Below are 16689 nucleotides of genomic sequence, written 5' to 3' on the forward strand. Positions count from 1 at the left end.
TCTAGCCCTGCCCTAACTCCAGCCTGTACCTGCTCCCAGGGCCGGTTCTAGGTTTTTTTGCGGCCGCAAGCGCACCAAAAACAAACCAACCAACCTCTGGGCACAACTGCCGAAGCAAAAAAAAAACATGCACGTGCTTGGTTTGCTGGTGCCTAGAGCCAGTCCTGCATGCTCCTGCCTCAGCACCCCACTCCACCCTGACTCCAATCTCGGCTACGCCTCCTGACTGTGACTCTGGCTTCCCGGTTGGCTTAGGCGTTGGCTTGTGACTCTTGGCTCTGACCTTTGACTTCACTCCAGGACTCTCCTCAGCTGGATTCAGCCCTAAATAGTAGGCTGGACTGTTGCTCCAACCCTAAGGCTAGACTGCCCAGGACTTGGCTGTTGACAGCAGCCTCTCCACCTCCAGCACTTTCTGCCTTGGGGTGCAGCATTTGATATTAACACTGAGCTGAATCTGCTTCAGAACAGAGCCATCTACAAAACCTATCTGGAACAGGACAAAAATCTCAGCACATTCCAAACGTTGAGCTAGATTCTGAGCCATGCCTCTCAGGAGCCATACCTCAGGAGGTGCAGCAAATGCCTGCCTGCCTAGGCTGCAGCATAAGTTAGAGTAGCCCTAGACCCTGTTAACGTCCACCTAGATCTCTGGCTAGCTGCACCTTCCATTTCAATGATCAACGCTTGTGATATTCCAAGGCTACCTTTGGGAGGTTATAGACTTACAACCAGCAAGAAGGGGCACCAGATCAGCCAGCGTGTGGGACATTTCATCTACTGGATATACCCAGAAGAACATGATTTTCCTTTCATGTCACCCCACTAATTGATGAAGGTTTTGAGTTCACTTTCCCATTATCCAGCCCTGAACACTGGTGGCAACAGCATCAGAACCAATTGCTTGCTCATCTCTACTCCAGGAAGGATGCTGTAGGCACACTGAGACAGCCCAAGCTCCTACCCTGCACCATTCTTCACCATCTGCACAGGGTGAGTTTGCCGTAAGTATAATGGGGTGGAAGGCCTAGCCAAGGGAGAAGGCCCATAACAGAGTCAAGTTATCCCCACTGCTTTGAAGTAACAAGTTTAGCTAGATTCAAACTGGCAACCTAGCTATGAAAACCTCCAGAGTCTGTTAGCAATTCCTTGCACCATCCAGACCTCCTCTTTGCAATGATTCTTATAAGAAGAGAGCTGTTGGTAGTCCACAGAAAACTCGGCCAAAATCCAGCAGACAGTACAGCTGTCATAGTCCCACTTTCAGAGCCTAGCTGCAGCAGGTTTGTCTACACTAGGAAATTAACCTCTTGCTGACCATGGACTTCCTCAGTAGATGCAGCTGAACAGTATTTAATCCTGTTTATGCAGGTAGTTAAACTGTGTTCAGCACCAGTTCTGCTGTACCACTATCAATAGCGGTAAATTTCCTAGTGTAAACAAGACTTAGGAGAAGGTACTGCAAGCAGTGAGACAGGGTGGAACTGCTATTTAGGGAGCCTGGTAGCTCTTTTCTTTCACAGCTTATGCCTGTTAAAAATTGCCTTCATGAAAAAGAAAGTTGGGGAGATGAGGGTCTTATTTCTCCCTAGATAGTATTGTTGGTGAAACCTGCTGATAAGAACAAGAAGTTTAATATGGTGCCATTCATCTCATAGCACTGTACAAACCATGTACCTACACCACTGAAAAGCAGCCATCTAGGGTTGCCAGGTGTTCATTTTTTGACTGGAACACCTGGTTGAAAAGGGACACTGGCGGCTCCGGTCAGCACCACTGATTAGGCCGCTAAAAGTTGGGTCAGCAGCACAGTGGGGCTAAGGCAAGCTCCCTGCCTGCCTTGGCCCCGTGTAGTTCCTGGAAGCAATCAATGGGAGCTGCAGAGACAGCATCTACGGGAGTGCGCAGAGCCCCCTGGCCCCTCCGCCTAGGAGCAGGACATGCCGGCCATTTCTGGGAGCCGCCTGAGGTAAGCGCCATGAGGCCGGAGCCCGCACCCTGAATCCCCTCCCTCACCACAGTCCTCTCCCTCAGGTCGGAACCCCCTCTCGCACTCAAACTCCCTCCTGGAACCTGCACCCCAAAACCCTTATCCCCGGCCCCATCCCAGAGCCTGCACCTCAGCCGGAGCCCTCACCCCCTTCCACAGCCCAACTCCCTGTCTCAGCCTTGTGAAAGTGAGTACGGATGGGGGAGAGCGAACGATGCGGGGATGGAATGAGCAGGAAGCAGGGTCTTGGAGAAGGGGCATGACGGGGGTGGGGTAAGGGTGTTCGGTTTTGTGCGATTAGAAAGTTGGCAACCCTACAGCCATCTCTAGTGTGGAGGACCACTGCCAGCCAGTACACAGCACCCCAGAGGAGGAAGGGGAAATTTTAATTGAGGGTGGCAGGCCAATCCCCGATTCTTCCAATCAGTGCAATATATTATTGTCATCCACACAGAGCAGACAAGGCCAGAGAATCAAAGGTCTCTGGTAAAACTCAGCATAATTCCCTTTGAAGGAATGAGTTATTTGCACTGGAATTCGACCCTGTAGCTTGTAGGAATGTAGATAGTCCCTATGCATTGCTTAGCCCACTATCCTGGTATAAAGCCTGCATCTGGGCCAAAAGAAATCTGATGAGGTTCAACAAGGACAAGTGCAGAGTCCTGCACTTAGGATGGAAGAATGCCATGCACCGCTACAGACTAGGGACCGAATGGCTAGGCAGCAGTTCTGCAGAAAAGGACCTAGGGGTTACAGTGGACGAGAAGCTGGGTGAGTCAAAAGTGTGCCCTTGTTGTCAAGAAGGCTAATGGCATTTTGGGCTGTATAAGTAGGAGCATTGCCAGCAGATCGAGGGATGTGATCATTCCCCTCTATTCGGCATTGGTGAGGCCTCATCTGTGTCCAGTTTTGGGCCGCACACTACAAGAAGGATGTGGAAAAATTGGAGAGAGTCCAGTGGAGGGCAACAAATGATTGGGGGCTGGAACACATGATTTATGAGGAGAGGCTGAGGGAACTAGGATTATTTAGTTTGCAGAAGAGATGAATGAGGGGGGATTTGATAGCTGCTTTCAGCTACCTGAAAAGAGGATGGATCTAGACTGTTCTCAGTGGTAGCAGATGACAGAACAAGGAGTAATGGTCTCAAATTGCAGTGGGGAACATTTAGGTTGGATATTAGGAAAAACTTTTTCACTAGGAGGGTGGTGAAGCACTGGAATGGGTTACCTAGGGAGGTGGTGGAATCTCCTTCCTTAGAAGTTTTTAAGGTCAGGCTTGACAAAGGGGATGATTTAGTTGGGGTTGGTCCTGCTTTGAGCAGAGGGTTGGACTAGATGACCTCCTGAGGTTCCTTCCTGATATTCTATGGTGGGAAAGTGGGTTGGTGGGACACTTACTATGTTTGAGGAAGGATATAGTCCAGCACTTAGGCCTAAAGCCTAGGGCGTGGTAGGCCTTTAGAGTTCCTGCTCTCCCAGAGACTTCCTGCCTGAATCCTAGAATATCAGGGTTGGAAGGGACCTCAGGAGGTCATCTAGTCCAACCCTCTGCTCAAAGCACGCGCAAGTCACTTACCCACTCTGTGCTTCAGTGTCCCATTGTAAAATGGCACTTCTATACCTCACAAGGGATGCTATATAGATAAAAAGAAAAGGAGTACTTGTGGCACCTTAGAGACTAACCACAAGTACTCCTTTTCTTTTTGCGAATACAGACTAACACGGCTGTTACTCTGAAACCTGCTATATAGATAGATACATTAAAGATTATAAAGTGCTCGCATATTATAGGAATGGGGGCCATATAAGCTTGACCTTAGACAGATCAAGCAACCAGAGTGACAGTCACACCTAGGCGGAGGATCAATGCAAGTCTTATGTATTATTATTTAAATCCTATTTATGCCCTCAGAAGAAGACTTTTTTACGTATGCATAGCCCTTCTGATGGCCCTCTGCACGGGGGTGGCTTTCACTCGGCAGTAAGCAGTGACATTTCAGAAACTGAGTTGAATCCAGAGACCAGATCACCAACTGGAGTTTTGGATCATAGCCTCACTGCCTGTGGCTGAATTTATGAGACAGCAACCAGAGCGGATGTGGATAAAGGCTTCTCTAGTGATGATTGCCTTTACTTTCCCGCTCAACCGGCAATCTGTGCTCTGCTTGTGCTTAGTTGGTGTCTTGAGACTGCATCTATTAATGAGTCAATCTGAAATGCATCCAGAAAGGCACCATCACTGAAACACCAGTTCCTGATCTGCTTACCATTCCTTAGAGAAGATGAGTGGTTAGCTAGTTACTGTTCAGATGTGTGGCTGCTATACTGGCATGGAATGAACATGGCCAGGCAGAGTGCAGGGATGTGCTACAGTTATTAAACACTGGATGGTAGCATTTGCTAAAGGCAAGTCCCAGAACTCTGACTACCGCCTTTGGAAATATATCAGTCATGTGGGTGCCCACAACAAGACTTCATTTGGAGTTGGGGATGCTCAGCACCTCTTAAAATCAGGGCAAAGATATCTCAGGTGGGCACCCAAAATCAGGGGCCCCACAGGAAAATGGACAAGTCACTATGACTTAAGGCTGTGTGTCCGTCACGGATTCCATGACTTTCTGTGGCCTCTGTGACTTCCACAGTGGCTGGGCAGCCACTGAGTTGGCAGCAGCAGTTTGGGTACATGGGAGGAGGCTCAGGGCTGGGGGAAGTTCGGGTGTGGGGTGGCGCTTATCTCGGGGGGGGGCGCTCCCTGGCTCCCACTGGCATGTCCCTGCAGCTCCTAGGCAGAGGAGCCAGGGAGCTCCGTGCGCTGCCCACACCTGCAGGTGCCACCTCCACAGCTCCCATTGGCTGTGGTTCCCGGTGCTTGTGGCGGGAGCAGTGCGCAGAGCCCCCCTCACTGCCCCTCCCTCTAGGAGCTGCAGGGACATGCTGGTCCGAGCTGGATAGGGAGCCTGTCAGCCCCAGCAACCGCTCCCCCTAGCATTAATAGGGGTCCCAGGCTGCGCGCTGTAGCCCGCCTCCCCCCCAGAACCATGGAAGTCCCAGGCTGCCCTCCCAGAGCACTCGCCCCCCCCCCGGCCCAAGTGTTAGGGGGCTTACTCCTTCACCCACTTCCTTCCCTGGTCCTTCTCGCATGAACAGAGAGCAACAATACCCGAAGTCCAAAGGTGCAAACAATTCCATGTTTATTGGGGTGAACTTCCAGCAAGCATGATTCCAGTTTCCTTCCTTAGTGTCCCCCTTCCCAGCTCTGACACCACAGAGCTTCACCTGTGTCCCTGTTCCCATTCCTGCCCTTAGCCAAACATGATTCCAATTTCCCCACCCCCATTCCCTGTTCTCATTTCCCCCACCCACAAACCCACCCGCTTTCTGATTGACTGCAGACTATATAGTAAAACTTGAGTTCTGCTTTTCTATACCTTAACAAATCATTTTCCTGAAATTTAACTAACCAATCCTAACATATTTTAACATGATTATGTAACCAATTATATCCCACCACCTTAATTAGTTTACACCCAGCAAAATTAATTATACAGCAGACAGAAACAATGACAGAACCAGACAGAGACCATGCAAATAAACAATAGCAAAGTGGGAACTATAATGACAAAACAATACAGAAGTGAGGATTTCACATCCCAGCTATTGATAAGTGAAAAGAAACGGTAAGCTTTTGCATGCTAGAGCTCACTTCATCGGATGCTGTAGCTCACAAAAGCTTATGCTCAAATAAATTGGTTAGTCTCTAAGGTGCCACAAGTACTCCTTTTCTTTTTAGTGATGCTGAGTGTCTCAAATTAAAATTCGAGATGTGACTCAGTAAGTGGGGGTGACAAGCCCTGGAGAGGTGATGAGGTGTGGAAGGTTTCAGTCACATGTTGCCATCGGTACTCAGAATGGGCACTGGCATGTTCTGTTGGTCTGTTCAGATGGTTCACTTGTGTAGTAGGTTGTTTTTCACTGACCAGAACCACCCCGATAGATAGATACTGAAAATACCTGTGCTCTGATTAACTGAGGGCCACTACAAGGATTTCCATGCTGCATGACTGCTGAAAAATAAGTGTGACATAATTATACAGATCAGAATCTCTCTGCCATTCAGACTCCTGGGAACTACATAATTGAGAAGTAAGTGTGCAATTATGTGCCAGTTACTGCATGGCATCCCTGAACTCTGGCTGGCTGAGAAAATTCCCAATTCTTTATGGTACCTCATACATAGGAAGCATCTTTTAAATTATGGGAGGAGAGTTTTAAAACACAGATTTATCCTGGTGCTGCCACAGATTTGTTGTATGACATTGCTGATTCACTTCACATTGTTGTGCCTCGGTTTGCCCATCTGTAAGACTTCCCCTGTCAGGGAATAGTGAATCTTATAGAGCCTGGAGATCTTTGGACAGAAGGTGCTATAGGAATGGAACATATTATTCTCTAAGTAACCGTTTGGGGTTATATGGTGCTGATACTTCACACAGCATGAAATTTACCATAGCACAAGGTTTACACCCCCCTAAATCCCATGTAGGCAACCCTGCTTAAATGGGAATCAATAGATTTAAAGCCAGAAGGGACCATTATCATCATTCGCACAGGGGTAAATTTTACTGACACACAATAGGAGTCACCTGGGATAAATGGATGAGCCAGCTTTCAGATATGATGACGCTCCTAAACATGGCTTCCTGTGAACAAGGGAAGCATCTAACCTTCGCTCTCAAGATATTATGTTGGATCTTGTCTACGCAGAAATAGTGTATCTATCTTTCATACATGTTTATGTTGCTACATTCTGATCTCATCCCCCTGCCCTCCAGACACCAGCAGAAGGTGGATTTATATGTTGTATCTGGATGTTGCTTTTGTTTTCACACCTGTTTGTGAAATGATGTTTCTCTCCTCGTGCCTGATCCAAAGCCCAACTTAAGTCAATAGAAAGACTGTCATTGACTTCAGTGGACTTTGAATCAGGCCCTTACACATCTGATCCTCAGACCACTACCTCCACTAGTAATAAATACTGAGTAAATCTGCATTCCCAAACTTTTAAACAAGGCAACGTTTATTTAAAAACAGTGGAGACATGCTGATTCTAACCTTATCACTGAAATCTTCCTATAAATATTTATTTATTACTCTACAGACCCAAATGCATCTGGACCACAAACTAAACCATATTTAATATTAAGGGCCTGATTGTGTATTCTTCATGCACCCAACATTCCCATAAGAATGGCCAGACTGGGTCAGACCAAAGGTCCATCTAGCCCAGTACCCTGTCTTCCGACAGTGGCCAATGCCATGTGCCCCAGAGGAAATGAACAAAACAGAAAATCATCACGTGATCCATCCCATCACCCATTCCCAGCTTCTGGCAAACAGAGGCTAGGGACACCATCCCTACCCATCCTGGCTATTAGCCATTGATGGACCTATCCTCCATGAACTTATCTAGTTCTTTTTTGAACCCTGTCATAGTCTTGGCTTTCACAACATCCTCTGGCAAGGAGTTCCACAGGCTGACTGTGCATTGTTTGAAGAAATTCTTCCTTTTGTTTGTTTTAAACCTGCTGCCTATTCATTTCATCAGGTCACCTCTTGTTCTTATGTTATGAGAAGGAGTAAATAACACCTCCTTGTTTACTTTCTCCACACCACTCATGATTTTATAGACCTCTATCATATCCCCCCTTAGCTGTCTCTTTTCCAAGCTGAAAGGTCCCAGTCTTATTAATCGCTCCTCATATGGAAGCTGTTCCATACCCCTAATCATTTTTGTTGCCCTTTTCTGAACCTTTTCCAATTCCAGTCTGATGCTTCAATGGGAGATTAGGGCATGCCGGAATTGGAGGGTCTGGCCCTGAATGATTGTTTTTATTTTGGCTACCCACTTGTTCTTCTTAGTCATTTTTTGTCTATATTTTTGTTATTGTTTAAAAAGGGCATCATAGCACTTCACGAATATTTATGTATTAATTTTCCCACACCCCTCCATTATTATTATCATTATTGTCACCATTTTACAAATGGGGCAAACTGAGGTGCAGAGAAGGGAAGGGACTTGCATGAAGTCCAGAGAGCAAGATTCAGGAAGAGAACCCAAAAATCTTAACTCCAAGTTCCCTGCTTTAACTACTAGAGCACATTGCACTCAGGGGTAGAGCCCAGGACTCCTGTCGCCAGAGCGCTGCACTACCCACTAACCCTCATTCCCAGCCTGGACGAGTTTAATGCTCTCAGGTGACATTGGTTAAGCTATGGAGAGTAAGCCATCTGATTTGATCAGAGACTCCATTCCTTCCTCCTGGCAGCACCATCAAGGCTTTTAAGTTCTGTTTCACCCCCAGCTGTGCTGTAGACGTAGCAAGAGAACTTCATAAAAAGCTCTTTCCCTATCAGCAGTTTCTGCTTGTATAGATTGCTGAGCCCGCCTTCCCCACTTGATTCACGCTAGCTCAAAACTCGTAGACACCTTACTCTGTTGAAGACCCTAGCTCAGTCTGCTAGTGAAACAGTACATTCTAAAATACTGCACATGACAGATACACGTGTCCACCGTTGTGTGCATGGAAATTTTATGGCTAAGAAACTATAACTGCATCCCAGGTGCTCAGATATCAAGATGAGGAGTGTGGTATAAAGCCTCCATAGATAGATTAGTCTAGACAACATCAGTATTGCATAAAACCAAATGTACTTTAACTGCCCATGTGGTGTACAGGTGCAACCTTTTGCCATTCCAGTTGGCTACAGTGTGGAAGCCACCTGCATTCAAAGCTAGCCTTATGCCTCTCACGTAGATGCCTTTAACAAGTGTGTGGAGAGGAAGGGGGGAGGTTGGATGCTGTGATAATTATTTAATTAGCATGCCAAAATATTAAGCCCTATTTTTTATGCAATGGATTTAAAAGCAGGAGCAAAGACACAGAGCTAGTTAAATATAAGCACACTTGGAAGGATTGTGCAATATTACCACTCATGCAATGTATAATACAACTCTATTATAGACTCAGAGACCTTTCTACCTAATGCACATATGTACTTTGCACTTGTCTGGCTTGAATAGTTTATCCTCTCTGGAGAAGGGTTTGGAATTCAGGACTTGGCCTAACCTCTCACTTGCACCAGTTTTACATCAACAAGAGAGATCGGAGTGAGACCCTCAGCAAGTGGTGAGAGATCAGGCCTTCAGATCACCCTATTATTATGTACAGAACAGCTAATTTAGAGCGTGTTTAGAGGTCTGTATCACTCACTAGTTTGAACTACTCTCTGCTTTTTGAGGAGAAAACATGCACAAATGATAGCATCACCTGTAAGTTCCAAGTTATTTTGTATTTCCCAGTAATACACAGTGGACTAATTTGAAGATTTAACTAGTGAGAGAATAACATTCATTCCTCAAAGCAAATCTGAGACCACCTCACTCCCACGTCATGACCCCATGCCCTTTCTCAATGACTCTCCTCTCTCTGATCACCTTCTTCCCCTTTGCTTGGAAACTCCATTGATGTCACCCTTTGGAGAGCTCCTACTTCATTTTAAAACAGCTGCTCCACTGGGACGCTGATACCAGCTGCCTGTTTTTTCAGTCTTTGCCCTCCTCCTCCCAGCAATTGCAAACTCCACTATCCCAGCTGCTTCCCCATATGCCCTTGGCTCCACCCCCTCCCCACAGTCACGCTTTGGGGAACGTGGAAGAGGGAAATAGCAAGCAGAAATAAATATTGATGGTATTTAGGAAGTGGCCATCACTGTATAGAACCTAGGCACTGCTGGAGACAGCAGAATGAGTCGTGGGCTCAGACATCATGACATTAAGGCCCACACTTGCAAAAGCGGCTTCTCATTTTGGGTACATCATTTTTGAGAGCCCAACTTGACTCCTAGAACCAGATTTTCACACATGCTGGGTACTCACAGCTCTTATTGACTTCATCTGGAGTTGTGGAGCTTGGGCATCTCTGAAAATTAGGTTTATAGGATGAAAGCCTCACCCCATTGAAGTAAATGGGAGTTTGCCATTGATTTCAATAGGGCCAGGATTTTGCTCTGTCTAAAGTTGAACATTGGAGATCACTGGCTCTAATTGCCTTTTAAATTTCAGCTCCTGGATTTTGTGAAACCATTTCTGCAAATCTCTGTTGATCTCTGCTTTTCACTTCCTGTCCCTAACTTTTTAACAAATCAGATCTCAGTTGTAGATTTAAACCAATAAGCCAGGCCTTTTCTGTGCGGCAGATAGGGGAAGTTATTCTGCATCAGTAGTAAGAAATGGACTCTCTGAGACCGACTAAGCACAGATCTGCCAAGTCTCACTGATTGGGGTGAATCTAATTCTAGCTGGTTTTAATTTTTCCTTTGTGTGTCTCATTGGATTTAGTCATTTGCAGCCACATGTTCAAATCCATCCGTGTGCAAATCCCCATGGGCTAGATTGTATCAGCAGGAAGAGGGGGGGAACCCTTTTCTGAGAGGCTGTGGGAAGGATTGTATTGTTGGTGAAGCCCCATTGTAAGAATCTGGATTTGCAGCTGGGGAGGTGGCAGGGGTAGGAAATGAACCCTCCCCATGCCTTGTTCCCCGTGCATAATCTAATCTTTCATGCTACCATAATCCCATTTCAGTTAATGCTACCATCAGTTAACGCAGGTGCTGCACTTCTCCATGCCATGGGGCTCCCTTTAGAGGAGGCTCTGGGAGTGCATTATTGACAGGGGAGTGTTCTATTGGCCCCATGCGGCTCTTTAGCCAGGAGATGACCAGAGTGGTCTAAGAGTTAGAGTTGAGCAGTGGTTTTCAAACTTTTTGTATTGGTGACCCCTTTCGCACAGCAAGCCTCTGAGTGTGACACCCCGCCCCTAAAAATTAAAAACACATTTTTTAAATTTAACACTAGTTTAAATGATAGATTTATAAGTTTATGGTTTAAAATGAATTTACCTTTTCTCTTTTAAATTAAGACTACACACGTTTTAATCAAATTATTGTTATAAGCAGAAAAGTTCTCTTTTAAATTGTTGTTGTTTAATACTGGAGCATGCGAAGAAACATTGTCAGTATCACTTTTCACAGCAGACTTAGTGTCCCATTGCCACCCTTACTTCTGCACCGCTGCTGGCAACAATGCTGCCTTCAGAGCTGGGCAGCTCAGGGCTCCTACATAAGTCTGTTGCGACCCCAGTTTGAGAACCCCTGATGTAGAAGCACAGGGCCTTGGGGAGGCTGGATGTGCTTGGGGGAGGATGGCATTGCATTAGTGAAGGTCTGTTTCTGAAAACCTAGGAAGTCACCCCCATGCAGACAGACAGACTATTTTGAAGACTTAAGTGATGCATACCCTTAGCTTGTACTGGCCCTGCATTTCACTCTGAGACTAACCCATTATGCCATGCTGGGCCTCCCCAGCTCACAAAGGGAAGCTTGGACAAGCCTTAAGGGGATGATGACATTCTTGAATTAAAGACAAAGAGCTGGGCTTGGCTTAGAACAGCCTTTCCTTGCAATAGGGGAGATGGATTCTGGGGCAAACAGCAGAGGCTGTCAGCTCCACGAGCAAGTAGGAACTGGGACACTGCGACTGGCACATAAAGAAACCACTACTAGCCTCCACCCTTTTCCACCTCCACCTCCATTTCCCACCCCATGGTAGCGTAGCTTCCTGTTGCTGGGTCTGCACAAGCACTAGCCTCCATCCTTGATTCTCATCTGTTTCTCTTTCTCAGACCAGCTCTGGTCTGACTGTGCCTATCAGCGAGATCTGTTACTAGTGAGGAAACAAGTTCAGATCCACCACACTGGGAGACAACAAAGCCTCTACATTGGGGAGAAGAATGGCCAAGAGGGAACCACCACCCCAGCAGTGCCAAGGTAGGCTCAGTAGGGACTGCAGGCTATGGGATTCTCTGCTGGCACAGAAGAAACCTGGTGTTCAATGAACTGGGGCATAATGATTTGCCATTAGAGGGGGCAACCCCCTGTCATTCCATGGGAGAGGAGAACAGTCCATCAGAGAAACAAGGCTGGCAAAACTCCATGAGGTTCTAATCCCCTGTGCAGCATATTCATATGTAGAGGACAGTCGGATCGCCAGCATAAATCGGGGAACTGGGAAATTAGGGATAAAGAAAGCAAGGTATAGTGGTTAAATCAGGGACCTGGGAAGCAGCAGAGCTAGGGGTGCTGAATGGGTTATTAACCAGGAGCTCACAAACAGGTTTGATGGGGTCACACCCATCCATGCTTTCTTTATGGATAAATGGGAGGAGTGCCTTGAAAATATTTTCTGTGGTAACATGGGTCCTAGTATGGAAGAGGCTGGGCACCTGACTGTTCTTGGCTGTACAGATTTGCTGAGTGATGTTGGGCAAGTCATTTCCTCCCTTCCTGTCTCAGTTTCCTCATGTGTAAAAACAGGGATAATAATGGTCCTGACCCCACTCAGGGAGGCAAGAATATATAGACAAGAGGGTTCATTTGTTAATTCACTGACAAAAAACTTTGTTAACACAGAGTTCAGTGAGATGTTCTCCTGGTGTTATCTGGACCAGTGATCTGCTAGGTCACTCCAATCCTCGACTCTGGGAGCCAGACTTACCCTGCTCTGCTGTGAAAACCCCCACTCCTGGGCTGGTCATGCACGGCCTCTAGCATAAAGAAAAGGAGGACTTGTGGCACCTTAGAGACTAACCAATTTAATTGAGCATAAGCTTTCGTGAGCTAAAATTGCTTATGCTCAAATAAAATGGTTAGTCTCTAAGGTGCCACAAGTACTCCTTTTCTTTTTGCGAATACAGACTAACACAGCTGTTACTCTGAAACCAGCCTCTAGCATGTAAGCTGCTCCCAGCTATGTGAGTGAGCAGTTTTGGCCAGCCACTGCTTGGATTGTGCAATCAAATGACATTAGCCATTATCTCCCATCCCAACCCTAGGAACCTCCGTCTTGCAGTGTCCAGTTATGCCTGCTGGACACTGCAAGCTTATATGAGTTAGTCAGTATAACAAAGAAACTGATACATACCAGACTTGTTATCCCAAGGGGAGTCTCTGATGTGCTTTAGACCAAATGCAGTGCTTCAGGTAGAATAAACAAACACATTTATTAACTACAAAAGCTAGATTTTAAGTGATTATAAGTCAAAGCACAAGAAGTCAGATTTGGTCAAATGAAATAAAAGCAAAACGCATTCTAAGCTGATCTTAACACTTTCAGTGCCCTTACAAACTTAGATGCTTCTCACCACAGGCTGGCTTTCTGTCAGCACTTCATTCACTTGGTGGTGATGTCTGTAGATGTAGGTGGAAGAGAGAGAGAGAGAGGAAGAGCATGGCAAACGTCTCTCCCTTTTATCGCGTTCTTTCTTCCCTCTTGGCTTCCCCCCCGCCCTTGGAGTCAGGTGAGCATTACCTCATCATAGTCCTAAACTGACCAAGGGAAGGGGGGTGGCTCAATCGAGAGTCCAACAGATCCTTTGTTGCTGTCTAGGCCAGTGTCCTTTGTTCCTGTGAGGCTGGGCAGGGTTTGTCCCATACATGACCTGATGATGTGTGAACTGCCCCTCTGCTCCTGGAGAGTTTTGCCCGGGCTTGTTTTAAGCCATGAGGACACATTTTCAGCCTCATAACTATATACATGAAATTACAACCTATAACATTACTATAACAACAATGCTCAGTGCATCATGAGCCTTCTAAAGACACCTGACATGACAAACTTTGCATTGGATACCACATAATCATAAGGATGAACATGGGGGTGCAGGGTGTTCCCCCCGAGGTACAGAGCATCACATTCAGGTTGCTGAGTTTCAGAATGTCAAGTTCAGTTACACTCAACCCTCTGAAACCCAGGAAATGAAGAGTTGAGGTACACACCAACATAACCTTAACTCTGCCCCCTTGGATCTGGCAAAAGCCGCTGGGAATTACCTGTTTGCCCTACAGCTGCATTCCTTGTTTGAAGTGTAGCTGTACTGAATGGTGGAAGCATTAGTTGGAGCAACTTGACTGAGCTCTGATTGTGATATGAGGAGATCAGAGAGGCCTCTATGGAGGGCTAAGCTCCTCCCACCCTCAAGTGTGTGACAAAAGGAAAGAGGCGCATGTGTACCTTAAGGCAGAGGTTCTCAACCTTTTTTGTCTCTGAGGCTCCGCCAACAAACTATAAAAACTCCACGGCCCACCTCTGCCAGAACAACAGGTTTTCTGCATATAAAAGCCAGTGCCAGCATTAGGGGATAGCAAGCAGGGCAACTGCCCAGGCCCCATGCCACATGGGGCCCCGTGAAGCTACATTGATCAGGCTTCAGATTCAGCCCTGGGTGGCAGGGCTCAGGGCCCCGGGCTTCAGGGCCATGTGATGGGCCTTCAGCTTTCTGCGCTGGCCCCCAGCAAATCTAATGCTGGCCCTGCTTGGCAGGCCCCCTGAAACCTGCTCATAGCCCCCTAGGGAGCCGCATACCCCTGGTTGAGAACCACTGCCTTAAGGGATCCAGTATGCCTCATGTCAGCACGCAATTCTGTAGGTTATGTCAGTAGCAGTGCACAAGGGTCTTCTTGCCATGGGATTGTCAGCAGAGAGGAGGAATATGAGAGTGGTCTGTGGGTTTAATGATGGATAACTGAAAATACAATGTTAGATGGACTCCTGGGAGTACAGGAGAATGGATTGCAAAAGGAAGTGAAGGGGCTGTAAAACTTAACAAGTATGGGGTTGTTTCTGGGGAGTAGGCTTGGCGTTTGAGTGTAGAACAGGGTGTAGGTAGCTCCTGATCAGCACTGCTCACATAAACTCAAGTTTTGCCTTAGCAAAGAGAAGGTGCTTGACTCTGTGCTACAGCTGTCATGTGCCCTTATTCCCTGAATGATATGCACTGTCTGCAAAGGCAGAGTACAAATATGGCTGTTATGGACATACTGGTCATCGCTCAAGAAGAGTAGCATTAAGGTTGTGTGGACACATGCCTCAAAGCCTGTATTTCCTGGTTTTCAGAAGTTTATGCTTCAAATACCTTTATTCTTGCGTTACTGGTTTTGAGAGGTTTGAGTTTTGCTGAACTGTATGTTCTGGAAGGCCTACAGAGCAATCTGAACTCTGTATTAATTATGTTTGTCAGTGAATTTCCTAGTTTTGTTTTTTTTTAATAGAAAGAGAAGTGTTTGTTGTAGGAGTTTGTGGTCATTTAGGTAGTCGTAGTTATCAGGTAGGTTTGTAGTTGGTATGCTTCTGTGGCTAGGTAATAATTATACCTAGCTCTTATATAGAACTTTTCATCAGTAGATCTGAAAGCATTTTACACCATTATCCCTATTTTACAGATGAGGAAACTGAGGAACAGAGAGGTGAAGTGACAGGAATAATCCCAGTCCAGTGGTCTCTCCAGTAGGCCATAGTTGCCGTATGAGTCCTAAGTGCTCTGTCCCACTCCCATATGTGTACACTGTTATAGTGCATTGAGGATAATAATCATCCTTTTAAATGTTTGCAGTGTATAGTTGCTGAGGGAAATCACAGATGTGGTCTATAGCCTAAATTCTTGAGAGTTTTATTATGTGGTGGTTACAGTAATTTTAAGCCCATGAGAGGAAAGTGGTGTGTTTCTTCTTTACTATCCCTTCCTCCTTCCTTCCCCCATTCTTCGCTCCTCCTGCCCATTCCCATTTATCCCTCTCTCTTCCTGCAACCCCCAACCCCTTTTCCCACCCACTCTTCTGCCTCTAGTTCCCGCTTCCCTCTACCAACCATTCACATATATAATACATTTCCTTTTCAAACATAGTTTGAATGCCTTCTGAATTATCTGATCTGCTCAGATTACATTTCCCCAAAACAATAATAATGATTAAAAAACAAAGTAACAAACCTGGAGAGATGTCAATTTTAGCAAAATGTTTACACTTCATTCTCAGATTTCTGATAAGAGTAGGTTTCAAACTTAAAGTGCCTGCATGTTGGTCAGTTTTCAGTGGCCACACTCTCTGAGGCTATATGAAGGCTAGCAGCTCTCTTGGCTAGTCTTTCTTCATGTGTGCACTGTAATCTGTTCAGCATGTGAGTGTTAGGCTCATGCCTATCTGGTGAGTTTAACCCCTTTTTAAAATATTGTTTTCAATATTGCTTCCCCAAAGGGGCTGTGAATGCCATGCGCTAGCTGGGATGAATGTTGGTCCTGAGATGATTTTGGGGCATGATCAGAAACATGTTTTGAGCCCCAGGTCTGAGCAAAAAAACAAAAAAATGGCAGAATGTGTCAACCTTAAGAAATACTTTTGTGTAGGGGGGTGCTGTATCTTGGGAACCCCATTCTCAAGGCCCCAGTTTTGGCACAGTGGTTCTACCCTGCGGTCCCTTGAAGCACACCAAGTGACAAGGCAATGCCAGTAAGCATGCAGCTTTTAGAGCATTTGGAAGAATTGTCCTTTAAACAGGAAGGGCTCCTGACCGTGAACAGTGGCGGAGCACTGGAGACCCTCCCCGGAACTTCGAAGGGCTCCGGCTGCAGTGGCGGGCACGGAGCGGGCGGAGAGATGAAAAAGCGATCCAGGAACGGGGGAAAGCGCTGGTAGCTGGTATGTGGTAGCCGAGAATGGCTGTGCCCCAGCGCAGGGGTGCACAAGGGGCTTGGAGGTGACAAATGCTCCTGCGCACTGCCTGGGGCGGTGGGGAAACTCGACTATGTG

At 46.4% G+C, this 16689-nt stretch overlaps 1 protein-coding gene across 1 annotated transcript in view; it reads left to right on the forward strand.

The window, feature by feature from the left end:
• CYB561D1 (cytochrome b561 family member D1) overlaps positions 1-16689 on the forward strand; it is a 433261-nt gene that overhangs the window by 364208 nt on the left and 52364 nt on the right. The gene's annotated exons all lie outside the window — the stretch shown is intronic.

Source organism: Lepidochelys kempii, chromosome 21 (genome assembly GCF_965140285.1).
Source record: "Lepidochelys kempii isolate rLepKem1 chromosome 21, rLepKem1.hap1, whole genome shotgun sequence".
NCBI lineage: Eukaryota > Metazoa > Chordata > Testudines > Cheloniidae > Lepidochelys > Lepidochelys kempii.